Here is a 9,202-nt window from a genome sequence, read left to right on the forward strand (position 1 = left end):
CTCCGGAGACAACTAAGAAGGAGAACATTACTGGAGGGGAGAAGGGAGACTAAAACCAAAAGAAAACATTTTCTTGGAAGCGACAAAGGTAAGTCTTCATATGCCTAGACTCTTTGGTTTTGCTCTTATATGTGCCTCCTTTATGCGCGTGATGTTTGATTAAATGTTCATAGTCATGTTGGTTTTCTTTGTGGCATTGTCTTTGGATCAAACTGCATTCTAAATGTGATTTCGATACCTGCGAGACTCATCGAGTATTTATAAAAAAAAAAAAAGCATATACTCCCCAACATCAAAGCCTCAATACCCTTAGCATTCAGAAAACATGTAATAAAAAGCAAACGGAGATAGCATTGTTAACAAATAGCACTGTTAGCAAACGAAATAAACAGACCGAGTCCCAGCTTCATGCCAATACACTCAGAGCATTCACCTCTTCAGAATTTCCTTACATCACAGAAACCTACCATCCCCCAACCTTCATCCTCATTCACTCATTTTCCTAACCTCTGCCTCCACCACGTTTTCTAACACAATCATCATTCACACTTCCTCACACTACCTTCTCCTTCTAATCTGATCAGGATTTTGAATCCTCTCCAAGCAAGTACGTGATTAACACGGGCCTCAACAATAATATTACAAACCTAACCCCTTCCTTGAACTTCTCCTCAACATCATGTTCTTCTACAATAACAACAACAACATCTCCAGCACCCGTGATAACCTCCAACAGCCATCATCATCAACCCCAAATCAATACACAAAGCCTAAAATATCAGACAATACTGAAACCAACCAAAAATAAAAAAAAAAAGAAAAGAAGAGTGGGAGGAGGAGAGTGACGCCGCGGCGGCTCGCAGTGATTGGCCTCGCTGGGGGTGATGTCGGCATGGCACGGAGGGGCGAGAGTCCCTCTCTCGCACGCGAAGAGGTGGAGAAGAGAAGGAGCTGATTGGAGCTTGGGGCCGACATGGGCTCTGGCAGTGGCGCGGTGGCCATCATCGTCGCGGGGGCCGGTTTGGTTCGGAGTTGGCAACCGGCAGGGTCTGTGGTGGCGATCGGCGCACTGGTGGTGTCCTGGTTTTGTGGACGGCGGCGGCCGTTTTGGCGGAGGCAGTGACGCGGTGGCCATCTTCGTCGCAGGGGCCGGTTTGGTTCGGAGGTGGCAACCGACAGGGTCTGTGGTGGCGATCGGCGCACTGGTGGTGTCCTGGTTTTGTGGACGACGGCGGCCGTTTTGGCGGAGGCGGTGGCGCGTGTGCGCGAACGGGCAGAGGTCCTGCCTCGTTCGGGAGAGGGGCTCTAGGTCTCTGTTTTCTGAATGTTGGAATGGGAAGAAGAGTGGCAGAACCCCTAATGCCTCTGCTTGAAACAAAAAAAAAAACCTTGGGCCCGATCCAAATAGTTTTAGAAACAAAAAAGGACTCTTTTCTTTACTACGCGCATCCCATCTCTCACCCTTGCACCCATACGTCCATCCCCTACCTTGGGCTCAGGCCCGTTCTGTTCCTAACAAATAAAAACGCTTTCTCCTTCGCGCAACCCTCGTTTTTCACCCACGCACCCCCATACGTTCTCTTGACCTGGGTTCAGGCCCATCCTGTTCTTAAAAAATAATAACAAAAGAAATAAGATTCTTTTTCTTGCCTGCACCCCCTATTCTCACTTCCTCACCCCCTTTCAGTTTGGGCTTAGGCTTCATCTGTTTATAGAAGGAAAATTAGTTTAGACACCCAATTTTTTTTTTCATGTGGGCTTCCTCACCATTTGTTTTATTTTTATTACTTATTTATTTATTTGCTTTTCTTTATTTATTTTGTTCCTTCATTTGTTTTTTTCTATTTGTTTTTTTATTGTTGTTATGGTTATTTATTGTTTTTATTTTATTCTAAATATCTATTTATTTTAAAATACATAAAAAATAAAATATTTATATATAAAAAAAATTACAAAAAATACGTTTAAAGGTTTAAGCACACGTATGACCGCTCGCGTCGTCCTTGTGCTAAAAACCTTTTCTTCTTTCTTATAGAAAATTACAAAATACGCTTAAAGGTTAAAGCACACGTGTGACCGCTCGCGTCGTCCTTGTGCTAAAAACCTTTTATTCTTTCTAAAAAATTACAAAAATACGTTTAAAGGTTTAAGCACACGTGTGACCGCTCGCGTCGTCCTTGTGCTAAAAACCTTTTCTTCTTTCTTATAAAAATTACAAAAAATACGTTTAAAGGTTTAAGCACACGTGTGACCGCTCGCGTCGTCCTTATGCTAAAAACCTTTTCTTCTTTCTTATAAAAATTACAAAAAATACGTTTAAAGGTTTAAGCGCACGTGTGACCGCTCGCGTCGTCCTTGTGCTAAAAACCTTTTCTTCTTCCTTATAAAATTACAAAAAATACGTTTTGAAGGTTAAGCACACGTGTGACCGCTCGCGTCGTCCTTGTGCTAAAACCTTTTCTTCTTTCTTAAATAAAATTACAAAAAATATTTTAAAGGTTCAGCACACGTGTGATCGCACGCATCGTCCTTGTGCTAAATACGTTTTCCGTTTATTTTATAAAAATATCAAAAAATATAAAATCTTCAGAAACTAAAAACATCAACAATTTCTAGCCAGAACTACGTTATCCTTGATTCTCCATCAAAAGTGGAGATACGTAGGAGCAAGGTTAGTCCTTGTCAGGTTCACTTCCTAAAAATCCAAAATCATTTTCAAAACAAATTTTCAAACAATTTCCAAACAAATTTCTCAAACAGATTCAAAAGAACTACGTAACCCTGATTTCTCATTTTGAATGAGAATACGTAGGAGCAAGGTCAATCCTTGTCGGGCCCAAAAAACTAAAAAATATATTTTGCTTCTTTAGAGTTTTATTTTAGGGGATAGTTAAACATTTTGAAAACCACATCATATTCGCGTATTTAGTTAAAGGTATTGCCTTAGGGCAGGCGTTGTAGGGTACTAATACCTTCCCTACACGTAACCGACTCCCGAGCCTAGAATCTGGTTCTTGTAGACCATGCCTTATCATTTTATGGTTTTTTCCGTAGTTTTCCATAATAAACTATGGTGGCGACTCCAAAATCTCTTTACAAAACCCGTTTCTTTTTGGATCGTCGTCCCGTCGCGATTCCGGTTGCGACAGTAGAGGTCACATTGCATCACAATGCCCCACCAAAAGGGACATGATCCTAAGGGGTGTGGATGAATATAGTAGCCAAGATGAAGAAAGTGAAAGTGAGAGTGGAAGAGTTGGCGCAAGTGAGGATCCCATCCTTGTGAGGGAGAACTTCTTATGATAAGAAGGATTCTCCATAATCAACCTAGTTCACAAGAGCTCACACGAAAAGATAGTGGCTTATGTTCAAATTATTGTAGCATTAGGTTAATTAACAAGCTTGGATTAACTACTTTTCCTCATCCTCAACCTTATAAACTTCAATAAATCAATAAGGACAAGCAAATGGAAGTTAATCAACAAGTGATGGTCAAATTATCCATAGGGAATTATGAAGATTGTTAAAATAAAATCGCTTAATTTTCAACACCAAGAAGGGGGGGGAGGGTGAATTGGTGAAATACAAAAACAATGTTTTCTTTAAATCTTTTTCACAAAGTAGATGACTTTAAAAGTTTTCTTGAAACACAAAGAAAAAGATTTTTAAGTGCAGCGGAAATAAAGTTGTTTAAACGCAGTACAGAGTCAATTAAGTAAAAGTGTAGGGATAGAAAAATCAAACACTATTCTTTAGACTGGTTCGGCCAAGCCTAAATTCAGTGTCCTTCCTCAACAGGAAGCAAATACACTATAATGATCAAGGATTTTACAACAAGGATTTTATAGAGACCTCCACGTCAAAAATATGAAACACCTCTCCAATCCTTTAATCAAAATATAGGCATACAACACACAAAGACCAACAACAAGATGTGCCCTCTCCTGCCGTCTTCATCCCTTTGAGAAACCCCCAGTACTGCAAAAACAACGTATAACGTCACGCATTCAACGTCGTAGCACTAAATATGCAACGTTAAAAATGACCGGTGGCATTTTCGTAAATAAATTGATTCGCTCCACGTCAATTACTCAAATAGTGCGCCGTCTAAAATGTATTAATGTCAAACAAGAAACATATTGACGTAATCTAAAATGTATTAATGTCAAACAAGAAACATATTGACGTAATCTAAAATGTATTAACGTTAAATAAGGCCAATATCGACGTAAAACAATGACCTTAGAATCACATAACATCAACTTAAGAAACATTTGACGTTCAACTTAAAATAAAAAAAATAACAAAATAGTGGTTTGCATCCAATAATAGCACTCCTACCCACATTTGACGTCAACCATGTCAAATATTCGACGTTTTATATGCCACCATGAAGCCAAAGTGTAAATCCCTTTTTTATTCTTTATTTCTTTTCTCTTATAAACCAAACATAACGTCCCAAACTTTATGGGGTTGACGTGATGGTCGTAATCACATAACGTCAATAAGTGAAGCAGTCGACGTCCAGTACAAAATAAATAAATACTAAATATCGATTTAATTAATATGACGTCAACCGTAACAAGAGAAGGACGTTGTATATTACAACTACCAGTTATTTGTTTATTTTTCATTTAAATCAACCCATAAAATGTCAGTTTTATACTGGCTTAGAGGTTTTGTTATTTAGTTCCTTTTTTTATTATTTTTTCTTTTTCTTTTAAACCAACCATATAACGTCGAGTTCTTCTACGCGTTGGACGTTGTATTTTCTAGAAATTATGTTTTTTAATTTATGGGGGGATTTGGCTTTGATGTGTACTCGCATATAACGTCAAAGTTCAACATTCCATAACAGAACAGACAACGTTAACAATAACCCAGTCCATCTTTTTTTTCTTTTTTCTTTTAAACCAACCAAAGAATGTCGAACTCTTTCACCAATTCGATGATTTTTGGCCACAAATAACCTCATTCATTCTATTTTTCTATAAATAATGTTTCTGAGCCTTAGATAACCTGTAGACATCCATTTATAAAATTTGTGCTATGAACTCCATGTGTTAATTTTTTTCTTTGTGCTTTCTGTTATCTCCTTCAAGGACACAAAAGAGCTTGAAGGAGTATAGAAAAACAAAGGAAAAGGTTGATAGATTTGGATTTTGCATCCTTTCAAAACACTGCTCCTCCTTCACTAAACTACAAAACTTCCTTTAACAAATTCATGTTAACTTTTTTCGTTGGTTTGTTGTCGATTCTGTTACTGAATGAAGAAATTCTTTGTTAACGATGAAGGCATGGTAGCAAACCAGAGGAAAATGTTAACACTTATGAATTTAAAACAGACTGTATTCAAAAAAATCCTTCTTCATTTTAACAAAGAAAAAGGTTGAAAGATTTGGATTTTGCACCCTTTCAAAACGCTACAACCTCCATTCACAAAAATCCTTCTACATTTGAACAATTCTGCGGATCTTTTCGTGGTTTGATTTTCATTGTTTTCGTATGTTTAGTGTTATTATGTTTTTCCTTTGTTTCGTTTCCATTTATAACCTATGTAATAATGGATTTCTTTTAGAAATCCTTCAAATAAATTTACTCTGAATACTGAAGGAAAAGACATCCCTATGTTATTCCCAATTAACATGGATGTCCCTCTGGTAACAGCACAAAATTAATGCTCACAACGACTCCAATGCCTTTCACGTCGAAGCCCCCTAGAGTCAGACGTTCTATGGGAATATAAAAGGGAAAAAGAAAAAATAGAGCGACCTTTTCCTTTTGATAACGAATAATACATCAGATGTCCAAGGAATCCGACGATTATTGTTGTATTAAAAAAAAAGAATTAAACCAAAAAGAAACTTTGGAAGTCTGAAGAAATTGACATATATCATTTACGTAGTCTCTCTTTTATTATTGAAGCCCATTTCAGGCCCACATCAGGCCTTTCCCAATAGTAATTATTTATGTAGGCATCCATTTATAAAATTTCTTTTAACAACTCCAAGGTTTCTTTGTGTTAACTTGTAACAACTCCAAGGCCTTTCAAAACGCTACAACATTCATAAAATTCATAAACTCCTTCAAATCATTTCAAAAACAAACTCTACAGGGGACGTCAAATATTTTCAAAATAAACGTGTTATTGGAGGTTAAAAAGGAAAATAAAGAAAGATAAAAAGAAAAAAAAAAGGAGCAACCAACGTCAGGCGTATAATGACGTATTTTTTGCCATAAATTATGTTTTTAATTTTTTCTTTCAAACCATCCGACAAAACAACTTCAAGAAAACTTAACAAATGAATTATTCAAAAACGATCAAAGTGTGGATGTGTATAGATTTAAGCATTATATTTATAGAGTCAATGCAAAACCTTGGGTAACAGCAAAAAATGAATACTCACAAACCTTTCACGTCGAAGTCCCTAGAGTTCAACATTCTATGAGAATTTAATAAGGAAAAAGAAAAAAAGGAGCAACCTTTGCCTTGGGACTACCTTTTATTATTGAAGCCAAAGGTCACCCCACATCAGGCCTTTCCCAACAATCATTCTTTTTTTCTATAAATACAGTTTCGGAGCCTTAGATAACATGTAGAAATCCATTTATAAAATTTGTGCTATGAACTCCATGTGTTAATTTTTTTCTTTGTGTGTTCTGTTATCTCCTTCAAGGACACAAAAAAGCTTGAAGGAGTATAGAAAACCAAACGAAAAGGTTGATAGATTTGGATTTCGCATCCTTTCAAAACGCTACTCCTCCTTCACTAAACTACAAAACTTTCTTTAACAAATTCATGTTAACTTTTTCCGTTGGTTTGTTGTCGATTCTGCTACTAAACGAAGAAATTTCTTTGTTAATGATGAAGGCATGGTAGCAAACCAGAGGAAAATGTTAACACTTATGAATTTAAAACAGACTCTATTCAAAAAAATCCTTCTTCATTTTAACAAAGAAAAAGGTTGAAAGATTTGGATTTTGCACCCTTTCAAAACGCTATAACCTCCATTCAACAAAATCCTTCTACATTTTAACAATCCTGCAGATCTTTTCGTGGTTTGATTTTCATTTTTTTCGTATGTTTAGTGTTATTATGTTTTTCCTTTGTTTCGTTTCCATTTATAACCTACGTAATAATGGATTTCTTTTAGAAATTCTTCAAATAATTTTACGTCGAATAGTGAAGGCAAAATGACGTCCCTATGTATTTCCCAAACAACGTGGACATCGAGTGGTGTCAATATTGGACGTGTATCTCTTTATTTTAACGTAGCATTTATCATGCCCTACCAACAGACTTTTCCCATATACCTGGACATCGAGTGGTGTAAGTATATGACGTGGATCTCTTCGTTTCTAACACAACATTTATCAAGCCCAACCAACTGCATTTTCCCATATAAAGTTGGACGTTCTACTTGAATTTAAAAAGGATAAATAGAAAAAGGGAGCGATCTTTGGGTTTGGTTATCGAATAATACGTCACATGCCCAAGAAATTGGACGTTTATTGTTGGTTTAAATGAAAAAGAAATAGAAAGGGAGTAATCTGGCTGACAATAATACGTCGAAGTTTGAAGAATGACGTTAACCTCTTCGTGTCATAACTTTTCTATTAATATTACGTCGGGTAGCTTTACTAATCGACGTACTATTGGTGTTCTAAAAGAATAAACATTCAAAATTAGTGCAATTGTATATTCAATGTAATGATGTAACATTAAAAATTTCAATTACAATCATACAAGTGATTTAATCAATTTAAACAATTCAATCACCATTCACTAATGTTATTGCCAGAAGAGAATTTTATTAATATTCAAAAGATGATTACAACCACCAAAACAAAAGATGGCTTAAGAAGCCACTGATTACAAAATTAAAATTAAACAATGAAAATCCATATTCTTTTGTCGCAGAATTATTGTTGATCCCTTTCTGGTTGTTCACATCACCTTCCTTTCCATTTTGTCGGTGATTTTTCAATCCTTAGAGTCTTTTGTCAATGATTATGTCAACTTTCAATTTACTTGAGCCCCAAGAATCTTTTTAGCAATGCTGACATAGAAAAGGTGATTACAACCAGCAAAACAAAAAATGGATTAAGAAGTCACTGATTACAAAATTAAAATCAAAGAATGAAAATCCATATTCTTTTGTTGCAGTCAGCTTTCAATTTACTTGAGCCAAAGAATCTTTTTGAGCGATTCTGACATATAATCTATTTTCACCGCATAACCATCTAGCCCACTCATCTTCTTCAATTTTTGTCGAATCTGTTTAGTTTGCACTCCAAGAATCAGATATGGGATAGACTTGCTGATGATCATCATTTTTTATCTTGGTGAATCCAGAATGTCCTTGATGACCAATCCAAATTTGAAAGAGAAAGCCTTCTTTGCTGATCGATTGATAAACGACAATCCCAATCCAAATCTCTTTGATCAGCTTCATATCAACCCCCTTGACTTTGTTACAAAATGTTTCATCACTCATCTTTAAGTTGGAGTAGAACACGCTCACCAGTTTCAGATATCTGTGAGAAACCATGATTTTAATCTTCCTTAGACTAAAAAGCTTTCGTCGAATGTCTTCATGACTAATCCAACCTGTAGGATTAGCATTCCTTGCAATTCGGGCAACCTTCCATTTTCTTCTTGATGATGATGAAGAAGCCATTTCTGATCAGATTCTGGAATGTCTTTCACATTTCTAGGGTTTGTAACTCTTCACTCACTTCTTATCAGTTTCAGGCCCAACTAAAATTTTTAATTTTATATATCCCATTAAAATAATTTCATGAACGACGAATGTCAAAAGGGTTCGACGTTTTATTATGCGGTTGAAGTTGAACTCTGACAATATAAGGATTGTCTTGATGGGCGACGACTTTCTAAAGGGTTCGACATTTTATTATGCGGTTGAAATTGAACTATGACAAAATAAGAATTGACTTGATGGGCACTGGAGTAGTGGGGCGCATTAGTGGCTCCCAACATTTTCTTATTCAAGTAATAGATATAGGACGTCGAATAGAAATCGAATTTGACGACAAACTTTAACAGGGAAATTAAAAGTTAATAAACTTCAAGGTTTAAAAATGAATACTTCTACAAGCAAATAAACCGTCATATAGTTTGATTAAATCTATCATGTATCATTGTCAGAAACAAAATTCTTAAACCCTTCCTATAAATGTT

Source organism: Vigna umbellata, chromosome 1 (assembly GCF_029865625.1).
Source record: "Vigna umbellata cultivar VRB3 chromosome 1, Vumbellata_1.0, whole genome shotgun sequence".
Classification (NCBI taxonomy): domain Eukaryota; kingdom Viridiplantae; phylum Streptophyta; class Magnoliopsida; order Fabales; family Fabaceae; genus Vigna; species Vigna umbellata.